Here is a 15,370-nt window from a genome sequence, read left to right as displayed (position 1 = left end):
ACTAGTGTATGGCATTCTATCATGTTCACCTTCTCGTCAACATCATCATTTATTGTAGCCAATCCTATACTGATTTCACATTCTATTCTGCTTCTAACGATTTATCTTAAAATTATTCCACTTCACATCTTTCAAAAAAAATCTCATTTTTACTACTTCCAGCCTTATGATGTCTGTTTCATTTAAAACAGCTGTTTCTGGACGATAGCATAATATTGGTAGTACACTTCAGAACCAAAATGAATATTTATAGCAGCCACTATTTTGTCAATTTCAATGCACCACTGGTAGCTGTGTCCCAGCTCTTAGAACGTCATCCCTTATGGAGCTATTGGGAATGATCAAGCTTCCTAATTACACAAGACTTTACTGTTGATGATTTCACTACTGTTGCATTCGACACTGTCTACTGCCCCCTTCCCAAGATGCACTTAATCTTCTTGGCATTTATTGTAAATACAGGTCAAGTACAAAAACTTCCCAAAATAAAATATCTCCAATTCAAATATGTCTTCCAGTTTTACAGTGCATAAGCTAAGGAACTCACCTCTATATCATCTAACGCTACACCTTCCAATTTTTTTTTTTTATTTTGCCAAGTTGATTTCATGCCCCAATGCCTTACAATGAACTTTGACTTGAACCCAGTTGCTTCATTTTCTGTTAATACTTTCCGCACCACAAGATCTAAAGCAGCACTGTTCCCCACCTATTGCTTCATCATGAGTAGATTAAGGCTAGTTTATGGGGATTTTCATTGTGATTTTGACATCCAAATCTTGTAGTATAACTTGTTCAATACACTGCTATATGTTATTGCTCTGTAGGCCATTGACAGTACTGGAGAACATAGGTCAAGAAGCAAGCACTGCTGCACTGAAGTGATGCAATAGTGCATCTGATCACACAATTCTGTGTTTAGAATAAATGATTAATTTGACATGGAATCTAGAGAGATGTCTAAAGTAGGATTTCATTTGAATTTGAAAGAATTCTTTTCATCCTCTTAATATTTTTATCTTCCCCCAAATCTCTTCTCCATTAATAATGTACTATTCTCTTCTTTTACCAATGGAGTCAAAAATAAGATGGTTTAATTTTTCTTACTTCATTCCAGTTCTGGGAAACAATTTGTTGTTCATTCTAGGTGTTTGGCTAGTCAGCCATCAATCCTCTGATTACAGAGCTTGAAAGTGACCAATTTATGAAACTCAGTTGTTCCATGTTTTAAATTTAGCTCGATTTAGAAAGTTTAAAATTTACTCCAACTTCTCTATTTCTCAATTTTCTCACTACCTCGCACAATGCATATCGAGTTACCCTCACACAGAAAACAGAGCCATTACGTAAACATTGAAGTGCTGAGCAGGCACCAAGATGTGTTGTATTTTCTTAAGATAGCTGGTATAAAATAGACATTTTGTACATAGTCCTTTGCATCTTTTATCTTAACAAAACCTCTACTCTACTTTTCTAAGGCATTTCATACAAATGTATTTCAAATTCTGTAAAAAGTAATTATCTGCACTTTTGACTCCACTTTATTTAAGCAATGTGTAAGCAAAGAACATCAATACATGTTGGACTTGTGTAGTCTTATGATAAAGATGGCACTTTTTCATTTTTTATTTTATTTTTAGATAGAACACGACAGTATTAAGGAGCCATAAATTACTGTAATTTAATTCTGCAAAAGAGGCTGTAGTGATAGCAGTTATCCACTAAGTGGCATATTTTACATGACTATAGCAATACAATGATAATTTATATAGACCAGGGATGGGGAACCTCAGACCCAGGGGCTGGATGTGTCCCACAGCTTGCCTGGATCCAGCTCCCAAAGCTCTGAGTCCCCCAGCACTGGGAAGACTGCACTAGCACTACAGCCTTCCCTCCCCCCGCTACTGGGCTAGAGCAAACAACATCAACGCTCCCCCCCCACTCCTCCGGCCAAGCTTTTGGTGTGCAAAAGAAATAAGGGGAGTGTATTCCTCCTCCTCAGTTGGGGGCCATGTCAGTGAGAGGTTTTTGGGGTGTTTTTTCTTCTCACTTGTGTGCAGCCCACAACTGATTTTTCTGTGGGTCAGTGGCCCCTAATGTAAAAGAGGTACCCCTAGGCGGAACAATAATATTTTGTATAATTAATTTCATGTATTAATGTCAAAGATTAAAGAATTATTCCACTTAACAGATTTCAAGTTTATTAACCTTACACCACCAGGTTCTTCGTTCAGTCCACACAATTGTAAATACATTGTTTTGTGACTAAACACTTTTGCCATCATGAGAAAGATGCAAAACAGAAATGTCATATCATGCTGTGATAACTTGGAAATCAGTACAATTTATAAATTATGAACTATGTTTCTGCATGAGGCTCCATTTCAAATGTACAGTTTTTTCCACTGTCTGTTACCTGTTTGCCTCCCCATTGGACTGAGACCCAATATGTAGAGATACACGACTGACAAAGGGTAGCTAAGTACCTCACTACTGGAAATCTAGCGAGAAGACTCATTCCTACCCAGAAGCAGCAGCATAGCCGGGGGAGGTCATCTGGACAACAAAGTCATCTCACAGGGTTTGTCATGTGGGAAAGCTGGCAAGATTGTCAAGTAATTCAGGGAGGGAAGGGAAAGTTTTTAGGAAGGCAGAAACTGATTTGCTTGCACAGGTGGACTGAAGAAAAATGGCCCAAAGGAAAAGCAATCCAGCATGTGCCAGCTATGAGCCAAGCACAATCTCAGAAGCAAATCTGGACAGCTTGCTACAGACCAAAGAATTCCCTGGAGTGGTGTGGGACACAAGTACAGTGTTTGTTTTCTATCGTCTGCACTCTCCTAAGTACTGAATAATAAAGTAAAAGATCATAAGTGTGTTAGAGATGTAACTTTGCCCAGATAAATTAACTGATTCTCTACTACTGTGTGCCCGTGACAGCTGAACTGTAAATGACGTTTCCTACCTTTTGCATTGAATTGTTTAAGTGGTGAGGAATCTGTTTGCTGCTGCACACAGAAGGAAAAGAAGGCAAGTTTCTGCACTCCCAAAGAGGGGGTCTCACATAAATTCTGTATCCTGAAAGTATTCCTAGAAACCCTGTAAACAGGGCAGTGACTAGAATCTAGTTTTGTTTTTTTTCCCTTGGAGGTGGAGACTTTTTTTTTTTTTAAACACCTCAGGAATCCAGAGCAGCAAAGGCTTGGATTCCCTCAGAGTTGCGTTAGTGAGGGGCAGGAAACGGGATACTCATTAGGATTACTTAGAAGAACATACTCCTAAAAATCCAGCCATGGAAATTCAAGTCTGAATCAGTGTAACATTAATACAATGGAAGCAGAGTGTTTGACCAAGGACTGTATAATATTTTTATTCAAGGATACCTCAAATTTAGACACCTAGATTCATACCAAGGCATCTGTAAGAGTGGCTGATTTTTCAGAAGTGCTGAAAATTCACAACTCAAATTATTTCAGGTTGTGTGTACGAGTTCTAAAAATCATGCCAGCTATTTAGATGGCCTGTCTGAAGATTTTGGCACTAGTATTTCTAAAAGTTATTACCTAAAAGTTATGTACCTAGTGTAGGTTAATTGGGTCTACTCAACACTTTCAAAGGTGCTACAGTAATTCCTCATTTAACAGTATAGATATGTTTCAGAAAATGATCGTATTAAGTGAAAACATGTTATGCGGGGTCAATTTTCCCATTGAAAATAATGGAAAAGGTGGGGGGTTGCGTTTCAAGTGGTGGTGTCTGTGGCGACTGGGACAGAAGGCTGGGGGAGAAAGGGGACTGGTTTACAGCAGGGAGGGGAGGTGTTTGGCTCTGGGTAAGGGGAGGAGAGGGGAGAGAGAGAGAGAGAGAGAGAGATTAGGTTGGGAGTATGCCCCGTGACAGGTCTGCCGGGACCCGCACCGCATCCGGCGGGGGGGGGGGGGGGGTGTTGCCAGGGAATGGCGCGGCGAGCAGCGAACCCTCCGCCGCTTTGCAGGGAAGTGGAGGAAGCCCTGCACAGCCGCCAGCAACGGGCCGGCTGGGGAAACCCAGGCACCAGCCTGCAAGCAGGGGCAGAGGAGAGGGGGCGAGGCGTCCAGCGAGGGGGAGTCAGTGGGGAACGGCACAGCGACAGGCAAACCTTCTGCCACTTTGCAGGGAGGCAGGGGAAGCCCAGCACAGCCACTGGTGATGGACCGACTGGGGAAAATCGTGTTATTCCGGGGACGGTCATGTAGTTCAAAAAACACTCCCCCCCCCCAAAAAAATCGTGCTATCACAAAAACGTGTTAAGCGGGCACGTGTTAATGAGGAATTACTGTATTTATACCATAATTCTTGAATAAAAACACTTAAATTACTGCTCAAGGGTAGGTTTTCAAAATGCTATTTAGATTATTAATGCACAAAAAGTATTTTCTGATTGACTCATATGCATTCAGAGCGTTTAAGGCAAAGTGCTAGCTCAGTAGAATAAACTTAGCTTCCAAATGGGCCTGATTTCCTTTGTGTAGTTACTTACACCTGTGAAGAGTGAGTGCCATTACGCACAAAACACTGCCAACAAAACTAAGCAGTATTCTATGTCCATTTCACACAACAGTAAATGACTACATAAGGCAGCAGAGAATTTTCATCAGTACATACAAGAGCACAATTTCAGTCTTGGATGTGGCTTGTGGATTAAATAATGACTTCCTTATTTAGGCCCAAATATTGCAAGCACATAAGCATGAGCTTTGTGCACATGTATAGTCTAATTTGCATGCTTACGCACTTGCAAGAGTGAAGCCATTCTGTTCTTTTAAAAAAAAAAAAATTCTTGATTTGTGTAAGCACAGCAGAGCTCACACCTGGCCAGCAATCTATTTTCTGCACCCACCTACCTTATACATTTGGTACACATGATCGAATCCATATCCAATTTTTCACATCAATTAATTAAAGAGCTCTTTATAAATGTTTCTTTGCTCCAGATGGAAAGTGAAAGAGACAGATGGCTTGTTGCTCTCTTTCAGTTCTGACCTTTAATTTCAGGAAGTACTGTGCTTGAGGAATAGCGATAGAAATGTAGCCGTGTTAGTCTGGTGTAGCTGAAACAAAAAACAGGACTATGTAGCACTTTAAAGACTAAAAAGATGGTTTATTAGGTGATAAGCTTTCGTGGGCCAGACTCACTTCCTCAGATCAAATAGAAGTGGGTCTGGCCCACAAAAGCTTATCACCTAATAAACCATCTTGTTAGTCTTTAAAGTGCTACATAGTCCTGTTTTTTGTTTGTGCTTGAGGAAGACGTCAATGAGTTATGTTAATGGACATGGACACCACAAAAACAAGTGTTTTTAGAACATATTAACATGAATGCTGTGAAAAAATTAACACTACGCTCACTTCTTATGGCCTCTCAGTTTGCTTTCGTTCAAAGCCCTGATCTTACAGCTTGAAAAAAAAAAAAAAAGCCAATGGAACGTGTGCCCCTAAATCATGAACATGATTCTGAAAACCCTACTCATATGTTGACCCATTAATAGGTTGGTCACAAAAAGCTTCAGAGAACACCTCCCCATTCACATTCATGTGCTCTGAGATAGTCCCTTGGGAGTATCAGTCAAGGCTAGCACAAAGGTATTCTCCAGTTTGGGCATTTGGCTGTGGAACCACCCAGCACAGAATATAAAATTCTAAATCTGCCTATTTTCTAAAAAAACAAACCTTTTAACAAAATCCCTCCTGCAAGTAATTGTAATTCCTTGTCATGTGTTACAACTCCTTAACATTCACATATGTCACAATGCTCATAGAACATGTGACAGCAGCTAGGCGGGATGTGTAACCTGAAAGCTATTTATTATATATTTTTATTGAAATAGCACCCAAGGAGTTCCAGTAACAGTAATGAGTCACAGTGGGGAAGGAAGGCAGATCATGGAATGGACATGATAAACACCACAGCTTGAAGAACACGTTACAGAACAGGTGAAAAACAGTTACATACCTTTTGTAACTATTGTTCTTTGAGATGTGTTGCTCCTGTCCATTCCAAGTCACACGTATGAGCTCTGTGCACAGTCATCAGAAGGTTTTCCCATAGCAGTGTACACAGATCAGCTGTGGAGATCCCTAGAGCGGTGCTGATTCAATGTGGTGGTATATATAGTCCTCTGCCAAGCCTCGCGGCCCCCTCCCCCCAATTTCTTCTTTCCTGAATTCGCCAACACAGGGGGAGGGATATTGGAATGGACATGAGCAACACATATCAAAGAATAGCCATTATAAAATGTACATAACCATTTTTTCTTCGAGTGATTGTTCATGTTTATTCCAAGTCAGGCGGCTCCCAAGCCATTATACTGAAGAGGAGTTGGAGCTCACCGATCTGCTGACTGCAATACTGCTCAGCCGTGTCCTCTCTTGCTTTATGCTGAATTATACAATAAGACCTAAAAGTATGTACTGAAGACCAGGTAGCTGCTCTACAAATGTCTTGGATAAGGACAGGAGCAAGGAACACAGCTCAGAAGGCCTGAGCCAATGCTGAATGAGTGCATAGCAAAGGAGCTAGAATGGAGATAAGGGGCTGACTACATAGGGCAGGTTGGGGAAAGAGAGGGTGGGTGGGTGCTGGCATCTGTGCAGTGAGACGGAGGCAGGGGTGTTTGACTAGCTGTCTGACTGGGTTGAGTGGGGGAGCAGGCTGGAAGGGAAATGGTGCATGCCGGGACATTTGCATGATTGAATTTCAAACAAAGTTTGCATAAGGTGTTAATGGCTTAAGATAAGGAAGAAAAAGATTCTGTTAACAGAATGTTTTTGGAGTGTTACCGATATCTAAAACTCTGAACTTAACGATTTTTTTAAAAAATCTGTGTTACTAATTAATACATGGTATACTATATTGCATTAAGGCCAGATCTTTGCTTTTTGGTAGAGTTCTGGCTCTTATGAATCAGGAGTAGCATGTATTAGCTTGAGCTGTTAGAAAAGTTGATACATGTACTCCAACGGAGTGTTAATTTTCTTTTGTATTTAATTTCATATTAAATATTTTATGCATTGCTCAGTATTAAATATCCCTTGTTTTAATATACTGCCTTCCACACACTTATGAACTGCTTAAAATTATCTGGTTTTGTTTGTATTGGTGGTGCACATCCACGCACCCTCAATATTGGTAGTGCACATAAGAAAATTCAACCCGCGCAAGGATAGAAAACAGAGTGATATCTGTCCAAATGAGAAAACACCTGCCACAGGGCTGCTCAGAAGTTTTGCAGGCCAAACGCACCACCTATAGCTCCTTGATGTTGATATGCAGGGAAATTTCTGCTGGTGACCACAGGTCCTGTGTTCTGAGTTCAGCCAGATGGGCTCCCCAGCCCAATGGAGACATCCATGACCAATGTTAGCGAGAGGTTGAGTGCACAGAACAGAACCCCAGTGCACCCAGTGGCTTGGTTTAACCACCACTGGAGAGAGTTGAGCACCAGTGGAGCTAAGGTGACTACTCTAAGTGGCGACAACCCAGTTTGTAAACTTGAGCCAACAAGGCCTGCAGAGACCTCAATGCAATCTGGTAAAGTGAACTACCTTAGTACAGGCTGACAAGTGTACCACGAGCCTGAGACAGGTTCTGGCCATAGTGGTCGGGAACACTAACAGGCTGTCCGACAGGCTGGCTCAGTCCAGGCTTGTGCCAGGTCCCAGAAACTACCGCAGCAGGGATCCAGAACTGAGTACTTTCAATGTACTTTCAACGAAGTTTTTGTCAACTACTCAATTAACAAATTACAGGCTTCTTAACATCCTAGTGGAAAGCATAGATGAAAGCAAAGCACAACTTGACAGAGGAGTGTGCTAGACCACTGTTCTTGAAGTTCAGTAAGTAGTCAATACCAATTGCACGGAAGGATGTAAAGGAGAGATGCCCCACTCTGACACCCAGCAGGAGAACTTTGTCCACTGGCAAGTAAGTCTCATTGAAGGCTTTCTACTTTCCAGGAGAACTTGCTGGAAAAAATAACTGTACCACAACAGCCCTTATAAGCCATAACCCCGATATTTAACAAAATAAAGACAACTGTGTCGTATTTGGTTGTAATGTTATTAACTTTTTATTTAATAAACTTTAAAACACCCATAATTAACTAGATCTTATGCTTGTTATTCCTCATTACCCCTTCCTATCTTCAACCCATTTTTATTAGAGATCAGATGCTCTTCTATGTTAGACCCGCTTCTCTTTTCTTCTTCCGTCACACACCTGTATCCTCTCCTCTTAGATCATTTTGTTCTTATCCTCTTCCTTCTCCTCCCCGTTTCACTCCCCCTCCCCAAAGATCTCTCTTTCCTTTGCCTTAATTAAACCCTTCCTCTTCTCTCATTTTCTCAATCCTACAGACACCCCTACAGCTGCAGCTGTTCACTCACTGGTTCATTCAATTTCCTCTCCCCCATTAAGTTAAGAACAGTGACTTTCTGGATGCACAGGCCTTCGGCTCCTGTCTGTAAAAGTGACAGCAACACATGCACTGCTACTCAACCGTCATTCCCTCTCATTCTTCAAGAGTCCTGGAATGTAACTAAGGGCAATGCTCTATACTCTTTCTAATGTTTATGTTCTTTAAACTTAAAAAAATCCTGTAGAAATATACCAGTGATTGTTTTCTATTAAATTGCAGAAGATGTTTTTAGGAGGGATCTCTCTATGATGAACTGATTACATCTCAGGGTGTATTTATCTATGGACTTGGTTATGTCATTTTACACACAACAGGACTTAAAGTGAATCTTTAATTCTGCTGATGGTTCTATTCTGTTTCTTTTATATCACATCTATAATATTAGCATAGAGTTCTCTGAGTTTATGTGAGTGTGACTGAACCATATCTGTTTCCGGACATCCTCAGTGACACAGACTTCTAGCGTGATTAATTGAGACTGATTTTTCTTTTGATGTTTCATGCTCATGCCATGACATGCTGGATAATGCACAAGAGATGCCCTGTTGACAGAGTGAGAAAGAGCTATCCTAAAGATTCTTTTCCACACATCTAAAGGCTCTCTCTTTCTGCTAGGAACCATTAGCCCCAAGATGACCTCTGCTAATGATCCTTGTCCCACAAACACTATGCCAACAAAATTTGTCCCTCCGTTTATGACTGACAAAAGTTATTATCTGAGGGACAGTCCACGGCAAACACCAACATCTACCAAAGTTTTCAAACAAGCTAAGAAGAACTAGTGAAGAGCAGCTCATCTAAGTGAGATCTGGTCAGAACAGTTCTGTGGCATGCTGCCATGAAGATCTAGAATATTTCTTATCAAGAACTTGTACACTGTTAATAGTGCTAAAAGAACCATTATATTTCTCTCGAGTTTGTATTCTCCACAGGGATGGGCATCAGTAGAGTAATAGCAAGGCTTTCCCCCATAGATAAGTGTGATAGGAGAAAGTCATCCTTCTGGAATCTGTGGAGTACCATGGAATCTGTGGAGTCCTTCAGATCAGGCTCCTTCTCGCTCATGATGCCTCAGAAGTCTTTTCTTGGAGGGAAATCAAGAGATTATCTATACAGCAACTTAGTGAATAGCAAGGTGGACTGTAGCTGTGCAGTGCTCTAAATTCCATAGTATACTTTGACTGCCAGCTATTTCAAACTGCAGTACAACAAAGCACATTAGGGACCTTAATCTAGAGCTCAGAAAAAAAGCCCACGTGACTGCTTAGTACCTATCAAAGTGTAGTGCTGCACATTTACACCCCAGCTTGCCAAACATTAATTCTTCATATAGACATGCTCTAACACTTCAACTCAACAAGTCATCTCAATCAGAGCATATTACTGCTGTCTCATGACAGTGAGGACACTATATTCATCATTTGAGAAATGCAGGTACATCCAGCAAAGCCAAACACATTAAACTAAAAATACTCTACAATCCTACATAATACTACCTTTCATAATACTGTACATACTCATTTAAACACTGTGAAGAGGAAGACTTATACAGCACACACAGAGCAATTTCTTACCTAGTAAAGTAGTATTTCTAGTTCAGATTCAATAATCTGGAACCGTGGAGTTAGAGGCTCAGCATCCGTCTGTCACAAAAAACCACACAGGATCACTGTGCTTTTCCTTTCTTTCAACTTTGCAGATAAGACTTCTCTAGCTTAAAAGAAAACAAGTTAGGTTAAGCCTGTTCTCATTTTTTAAGTGAAATTTGGAACTTTGTTAAAATAGAATAACAATTTTAAAAGTTGTAGCAGATCTGATTTTTTTTAGAAATATTTAGTTTGGATTTTTATTCATGAAAATGTTCAATTATTTTTTAATTGACTCAATAAGATAGTTGGGATTAAGGTGATGAATTGCTGCCAAAATTGGTGCAGGTGGTTTTTATGTAGCTGAGGCATGTGCATTATCTTAGGGTACGTCTAGACTACATGCCTCTGGCGACAGATTAGGGTACCGGACATAGTAAAAAGAAGCGGCAATTTAAATAATCACCGCTTCATTTAAATTTACATGGCTGCCGCGCTGAGCAGACAACCAGCTGATCAGCTGTTTGTCGGCTCAGCGCAATAGTCTGGACGCTCCCCTGCCGACATCAAAGGTATTTGTCGACCACCCAGGTATGCCTCCTGGGATGAGGCATACCTGGGTGGTCGACAAATACCTTTGATGTCGGCAGGGGAGCGTCCAGACTATCGTGCTGAGCCATGTAAATTTAAATGAAGCGGCAATTATTTAAATGGCATGTAGTCTAGACGTACCCTTAAAAATTCAACTAAGTTATGGAAAATGCATGAGACATGCGTCTTGTAAAATTTAGCTGCTTGTCATAATTCCTATGTGCATTTAAAACAAAAATATTTACATAAACTGGAACTGTTTTTCCCAAAATCCTTTGCATGCTGGAGGATTTCGGAGATCAAATTCTTATACATTCAGAAAGTTACCAAAGCTTTAAAAACATGTAAATACAGGGGGAAAACAAAGGTAATCAGAAACAAGAGCTATTTGTAGTATACCATTATCACTTTCTTATGACTAAAAATCCACCACTTGTTCCATATTCAAACTCAAGAATGGCTGCACAGGTTTTTGGTTGTTGTTTTTTTTCTTATGATGTTAATTTTGAAGGCTCATGCTTTATCAAGATCACAAGTGAAATCACCTTTAAAAATGTTACAATAAAACTCCCATTGTCCGGCATCCAGTGGTCTGGCACTCCCAATAGATCGGCACCAACTGGAACCCTGAAGTGCTCCGGCCAGCCAGACAATTGGAGCTGCTTCCCCAAGTCCACTGCTGCCGCTGCTGAAACTGATCAGCTGCGGACCTGGGGAAGCAGTGCAGAGCAGAGCAGCTGGTGTGCTACCGGGTTGGTCCCGCAGCCCCACTCCTCACCCCCCTGCTCGGCAGCACCCCAGCTGTTCTGCCCCACGGCTTCTCCAAGTCTGCCTCTGTTGAAACTGACCAGCCGTGGACTTGGGGAAACCTTGGGGCAGAGCAGCTGGGGTGCTGCCAGGTTGGTCCCGCAGCGCTGCCCTTCACGAGCACCCAGTTCGCCCCACGCCACGCCGTTCCCCACCCAACCTTCCTCCCACCCCCATACCTGTCACAGCCTTCCATACTGATACTCCAGCATATCCAATAATCCGGCACCCCCTGGGTCCCAAAGGTGCCAGATTATCGGAAGTCTGTTGTACTAGGTACAACATGAAAGCTTGGAATTAAAATACCAGCTCACCCATAACCACAATACTTCTAACATGGCTGTAGAAAATAGAGTTCTCTCCACTCTGAATCCAGGTTTACTATTTCCTTTGCTGAGCAAGCTTAGAGGCAAATAAATAACTGGAATAAAATTTGGCTCTTGAAATCCCAGAGATGAACTTCTATAGATACAATTATTATAGGATCTAAAATAACTGTTTCCAATCTAACCTCACATTTTCATTCTCTGAAATTTTTCATGCAATAGCTATGCCTGAAGGTGAATTTTGTTTTCAAAGTCTGAAGGAAAAATGGTTTAGCATTTTAAAAAATAGTTCCTGTTTGATTAGAGATGACTGGTAGAACTGCTCAAGTTGAGAAACTCTCTGAAAAGACTGTCATATTTCTATAGAGTCCTGTACCAATACAAAATTTCTATCTGCAGCCATAAAATTGATCCATGGATATCTGCATTGGATACCCACATGTTTGCAGGGTTCTAGATTAAAAAACAAAAAATACTACCGCTATTTCAAAATAACTTTTGAAATAGTGTTACTCCACGTGGAAAGCAGGAGTTATTATTTTGAAATGAGCTTGGTAAGTTTGAATGCTCTGCTTGTTATTTCAAAATAACGGGAGTTATTTCTCTAAGTAACTTCCTAGTGTAAATCAGGGATTATTGAGCAGTCTTACTCTGCACACAGTTTAATTTAAGGCAGTGCCCTCTAACAGTTTCCTGCTGTTTAATACTGATCATATGGCTTCATCATTTCTTAAATAGTACATAAATACTGAAGTAATTACATGTACAGAGCTAAGCAAAGTAGATTCAACATAGGACTGCAAAATTTGACCGTTATAGACCACAGGTAAAACAGAATGATTAGATAAGATAGTATGCAATATAAAGAACACACCAGATTCTAAACAAGGTCACTACAGTAAAACACCAGTGGTCCGGCATCCAATGGTCCAGCACTCCTGATGGTCCGGAACCATCTGAAACCCAGAAGTGCTCCAGGCAGCCGGACAATTGGAGCTGCTCTGCCCCCGGCTTCCCTGATTCAGCCGCTGCTGAAACTGACCAGCAGCTGACTCAGGGAACCCAGGGGCAGAGCAGCTGGGGTGCTGCCGGGTTGGTCCCATAGCGTTGCCCCTCAGCGCTGCGGGACCAACCCAGCAGAACCCCCAGCTACTCTGACCAGCAGCTGCCTTCGGGAAGCCCGGGGCAGAGCAGCTGGGGTACTCTGCCCCGGGCTTCCCGGAGTCAGCCGCTGGTCAGTTTCAGCAGCAGCTGACTTGGGGACACCTGGGGCAGAGCAGCTGGGGTGCTTCCGGGTTGGTCCCACAGCGCCAAGGGGCACATCGCTCCACTCCACCCCAGACCCCTCTTAGCCCCCCCTTCGTATAGGCCGACATATCTGATAATCTGGCATCTCCTGGGTCCTAAAGGTGCCGTATTATCAGAAGTTTACTGTATAAAATTACCTCAAATCTCAGATATTCATTACTTAAGGTACCAAGTTTCATAGTCTAAAATGAAGTTACATGTTCTGGATTTTGATTTAAGAAAAGTACAGATGCCCTTAATCTATGTTGCAATAATATGAGTTTATGGTTTCAATAAGGTAAGGATTTGTCCACACCAGATATGTATTAATTATTACGTAAGACGAAAGTGGATAAACCCTGCATTGTTAGAAGTCTTCTCTCAGGTTAAGTTTGTCCAGTGGTCTTAAATTTAGCAGAATAAAAAGCGATAAGAGCATCCCCCAAGAAGCAGGGAGATTCTGCAGTGGAAACAGGAGCAACAACCACATTTACACGTTATGTTTGTGTGTTGGTGCCATTATTTTAGTTAATTACAAAGTAGGGATGTTAGCAAATAGTCATTTAAATAATTAACCGATAAGCCTAAGGTGGCATACAGGATGCTGGAGCAGCCTCTGTCCATGGGGAGCTAGGGCCCCCCCACAGATAGGGGCTGATGCTGTAGACCAGCCTCTGTCCACAGGAATGCATTTGTTTCTGGGAGCGAGCCAGCAGCCATCACTAACCAATAAGATTTGGTGTGGTTACACAATTATTGAACATTTAACATCCCCACTACAAAGCAAGTAGGAAAATGGGAATAAATTTGGACTTGAACCAGGGTATGTATCCTTTGCGCATGATAAAAAAATCTATTAACATTATTATAAAGTTTAAAAAGTTTAGCTCTTTGACTAGAAGATTTTAATTCTAGAAAGCTCTCTCAAAAGGCTGTACACAAAACCCCGAAGAGACCCCTTGCATAATATTGAGTCCCTCAATGTGTTTTTAATACGAGTATTGTTTTTTTTCCACAGATATCACTTCTTGCTTCCTAAATGTGGCTAGAATTTCCCCACAGCAGGTTGAGAAGTTTGAAGATAAACTTGCCATAGCTTACCCCACAGCATCAATGGAAAGTTTGTGAAGCTTCTCATAATACTCTTTTGTGCGAGGGTTGCTGCAATTCCATTTCTGGAGACATTGCTGAATTAAACAATACTGAAATTTTACCAAGGCAAACCATATCTTAAGTTTCCAGGTGTGCCAGAGGGATACTCAAGCAGTTCCTTGCTACATTTAATCATATTTTTAACTACAGATTTGCAATATTTTGTTAGATAATAAAATATAAAGATCTTGATCCTCTGCTGGTGCATATCAACCCATGTATTTCAGTGATCAAAGACAACAGTCTTTCCACATTTTGGCACTATGGGGAATATCTGGAATTTTAAGTGCATTTTATCATAGAAACCTGAGAACTCTCGATCTCTGTTTAATAATAAAATACAACTAATGTGCCCACTTCAATTGTATCTGCACACATGATTCCTTAATTCTAATCACCCTGGATTGCTTCCAACACCAGAAGAGACTCCGGACCAGATTGTCAGATGCTGTAATTTGGTATAGGTCCACCAGCTTCAATGAAGATATAAGAGAAGCTGACAATATGACCCTCCATCTCTCCTCACATTAGGCTGGCTGGCTGGCTGTTATCTGGGAAGTCTGAAGAAGACAAGCTCTTTGAGAAGAGACTGTACTATAAAAATCACGAATTTTCGGAGGTTGTATGTTTGCTTCTGCTTATGAATTACATGGGGAAATTACTGATGTTTTAACTTGTTTCCAAACAAAATTCTCTAGGTATTAAAATCAAACTAGATAACTTTTTTCCCCTAAAACAAAAGGCACCAAGATCTAGATTAGGGATGTAATCGTGTAGTCGATTAACCGATTAGCAAAAACTTAGGTTAATGCTACAAAATACATGCACTTCCCTCCCCCCCCCCCGGACAGTAAATTTTTTTAGCTGGCTGGCCAGCTGCCTGGCTCACTCCTGGCTTGCAATGGGTCTGAGACCTAGCCTGCTGCGGTTCTACATTTAAACTATTTTAGAAGCTAGGCAGGCAGGCTCAGTCCTGGCTCATGCTGGGTCCAGGACCTCCCACCCTGTGGCTCTACATCTGAAGTGTATTAGGAGCCACATGGGCAGGCAGCCAAGCTCAGTTCCAGCTCACGCCTGGTCTGGGAGCTCAGACGTCCCGTAGAGAGGATGTGCTACCACCCTGCACTGCTGCTTCATTATCAGAGGAAACAGCACTTGGACAACA

At 41.5% G+C, this 15,370-nt stretch overlaps 1 protein-coding gene and 1 long non-coding RNA gene across 13 annotated transcripts in view; one reads left to right on the top strand and one right to left on the bottom strand.

The window, feature by feature from the left end:
- The window catches only part of CYRIA (CYFIP related Rac1 interactor A), a 78,851-nt gene that overhangs the window by 51,192 nt on the left and 12,289 nt on the right, over positions 1-15,370 (bottom strand). For 7 of the 12 annotated variants that reach the window (XM_075923457.2, XM_075923465.2, XM_075923466.2 and 4 more), the window contains one exon: positions 10,031-10,170. The exons of 3 other annotated variants lie outside the window; for them this stretch is intronic. The gene's annotated coding sequence lies outside the window, so the exon portion shown is untranslated. The remainder of the gene's footprint in view (positions 1-10,030; positions 10,171-15,370) is intronic. 2 more of the 12 variants (XM_075923462.2, XM_075923468.2) reach the window with 1 other exon arrangement.
- On the top strand, positions 5,836-14,207 carry LOC142827765 (uncharacterized). Its single transcript, XR_012902505.2, has 3 exons — positions 5,836-5,973; positions 6,328-6,443; positions 14,072-14,207. It is a non-coding gene; the product is annotated as an uncharacterized LOC142827765 (long non-coding RNA).

This window comes from Pelodiscus sinensis, chromosome 3, assembly GCF_052426305.1.
Source record: "Pelodiscus sinensis isolate ZL-2025 chromosome 3, ASM5242630v1, whole genome shotgun sequence".
Lineage (NCBI taxonomy): Eukaryota > Metazoa > Chordata > Testudines > Trionychidae > Pelodiscus > Pelodiscus sinensis.
Note: the sequence above shows the minus strand (reverse complement) of the source record. Positions and strands in the feature narration are given on the sequence as shown.